The following is a 2,917-nucleotide window of genomic DNA, read 5'->3' as shown; positions in this document are numbered from 1 at the left end:
GCCTACAACAAAGTCATTTACTTGTGATTGTTTTCAATTTAGTTACTGTATTCAGTGCTCATCATGTGGTCTGCTCGACATGGGGAAGATCAAACACAGATTGTGTGATCACTTTGTGGAACAACCTCTGTTCAGCCTGTGAGCTTGACCCTGAGCTTCCAGTCACTTGTCATTTTAATTCTCCGCCCCACTCCTACTCTGACCTCTCTGTCCTTGGCCTCCTGAACTGTTCCAATGAAGCTCAATGGGAGCTCTAGGAACAGCAGCTCATCTTTCGATCTGGCATTTTACAAACTTCCAGACTCAACATCAAGTTCAGCAGTTTCTGCACCAACAGAGAGTTGTCAGGATCTGGAACTCTCTACCTGAAAAGGTGCTGGGACCTGACTCTAGAAGGAATTTTAAAAGGAAGTTGACAGGGATTTGAGAATGAGGAACATATGGATTTCAAACAGAAAGTGGGTGTCTGGGTCTAAACATGACTGCTCTTTCAAAGAAACAGCACAAGCATAAAGGGTTGAATGGGCTCTTTCTGTGCTGCAAGTTTCTATGATTCTAGGAGTTGGCCATTTAGTCCCTCGTCCCTGTCAGATTTAAATTTAATTTCGCCTCAACTGCTGTTTGTGGAACAGAGTTCCTAACTTCTACCTCCCTTTGTGTGTAGAAGTATTTGCTGACTTCACTCCTGGAAGGTCTGGCTCTCATGTTTACACTATGCCCCCAGAGTCTAGGACTATGACTCTTCTTTGGAACTGACTGAATCTTTGTCTGAATCTGGGGAAGTGAGGACGAGCATGGTCTAAAAATTGTAGCCATGTCTTTCACAGTGAAATGAGGAAACAATCGTTGACACAAAGCTTGACAAGTTTGGAGTTTTCTGCCACAAATGACAATTCCCTCACCAATATCACTACCCATTCACCCCACCTTCCCCTTTCAAGATGACAATAGGCAGTTGCCTGCATAAGGCAGGCCTCTTACCAGGGTTTCCAGTCCCGCACACACCACGTGTTTTTTTATTCTATGATGGGATGTGTGCATTGCCCATCCCTAATGGCCCTGGAGCTGTGTGGCTTGCTGGGCCGTTTCAGAGTGAACCACATCACTGTGGGGCTGGAGTCACATGTAGGCCGGACTTGGTAAGGACGGCAGATTTCCTTCCCTAAAGGGACATTAGTGAACCAGATGGTTTTACGATAATTGATAGTTTTATAAATTATTAACTGACTCTTGGAGTCCAGGTATCATTCCGGTAAAACTGTGCTGCACTCACAAGGACAATAACCCATAGTCCTAGGTTGGGACTTGAACCCATGTCCCCAGCCCAGTGGCATTACCACTGGGGCACCGTCTCCCCGCCCTCCAAGCTCGCGCACGGTGTCCAGGCTCCCCCCGGTTCACAATCTGCACCCGCCCTCCGAGCTCGCGCGCGGTGTCCAGGCTCCCCCCGGTTCACAACCTGCACCCGCCCTTCGAGCTCGCGCGTGGTTTCCAGGCTCCCCCCCAGTTCACAATCTCCACCCGCCCTCCGAGCTCGCGCGTGGTTTCCAGGCTCCCCCCCACGGTTCACAATCTCCAGCCGCCGGCTTCACTTCTCACCCTTTGTGATCTCAACTGGACCACTCCTTCTTCCAGCTCCGGTTCTAGTACTGCGCATGCTTCAGTGGCGGCCTAGCCCCGCCCCTCCATCACTCCAATTGGTTGGAAGTCAACCCGCACCCTCTCGGTCCTCTAGTCCCGCCCCTTTTTTCCTATTGGCCCGGAACCGCTGTCAATCATCCGGGCATTGTGAGCTGTCAGGTGAGAGGTCACTGTCGGGAGCGGGTTAAAAAACCCCGGGGGGGTGGGCGGGGTTTACAAATCCCGAGTGCGGCCCCAGAGCCGAATATTAAACAATGAACATTCTCCACTCTCACTATCCGCCGGATAGGTAGATAAGGTGGTTAAGAAGGCATATGGGATACTTGCCTTTATTAACATTTAAGTTATGAAGAGAGGTTGGATAGACTTGGGTTGTTTTTGTTGGAACAGAGAAGACTGAGGGGCGACCTGATCGAGGTGTACAGGATGATGAGGGGCATGGACAGGGTGGATAGGGAGCAGCTGTTCCCCTTAGTTGAAGGCTCAGTCACAAGGGGACACAAGTTCAAGGTGAGGGGCGGGAGGTTTAGGGAGGATGTGAAGAAAAACTTTTTTACCCAGAGGGTGGAGAATGTGCTGCCTGGGAGAGGGTGATGAAGGAGGGTTGCCTCACATCCTTTAAAAAGTACCTGGATGAGACTTGGCACATCATAACATTCAAGGCTATGGGCCAAGTGCTGGTAAATGGGATTAGGTAGGTAGGTCAGGTGTTTCTCACATGTTGGTGCAGACTTGAAGAGCTGAAGGGCCTCTTCTGCACTGTGTGATTCTGTGAACAACCTCAAACAAAGAGACCAGGACCCTCCGAGCATGCACAATTCACCCGGCCAACCCGCGGCAGATAGAGCGGTTTCTATAGATGTTTGGGACTGTGGGTAATACGGATGCCATTAGAGACCCAGAGTCCATTGATCATTAAAATAAAAGCAAAATACTGCGGATGTTGGAAATCTGAAATAAAAACAGAAAATACTGGAAAAACTCAGCAACTCTGGCAGCATCTGTGGAGAGAGAAACAGAGTTATTGTTTCAAACCCACTATGACTCTTCATTGGAACTGACTTAATTTTTGTCTGAATCTGAAGAAATGAAGACAAGGTTATACTGATATAGAGATTGCAAACTAAGAAAGACCAAGGCCCATCTCCTACTATCCGAACCCTGCAACAATGGATCTGTTGTCCAATCTTCGCAATGAATCTGACACATTTATTCGTCTGACAAAGGATGGCCTCTTTCTTAATATTCACAATTAAAGGGGCGGTTACCCAGGGGC

The sequence above is a fragment of the Cetorhinus maximus genome, unplaced genomic scaffold (assembly GCF_964194155.1).
Source record: "Cetorhinus maximus unplaced genomic scaffold, sCetMax3.hap1.1 HAP1_SCAFFOLD_1625, whole genome shotgun sequence".
In the NCBI taxonomy this organism is placed as follows: Eukaryota; Metazoa; Chordata; class Chondrichthyes; order Lamniformes; family Cetorhinidae; genus Cetorhinus; species Cetorhinus maximus.
This window is presented reverse-complemented; position numbering follows the sequence as displayed.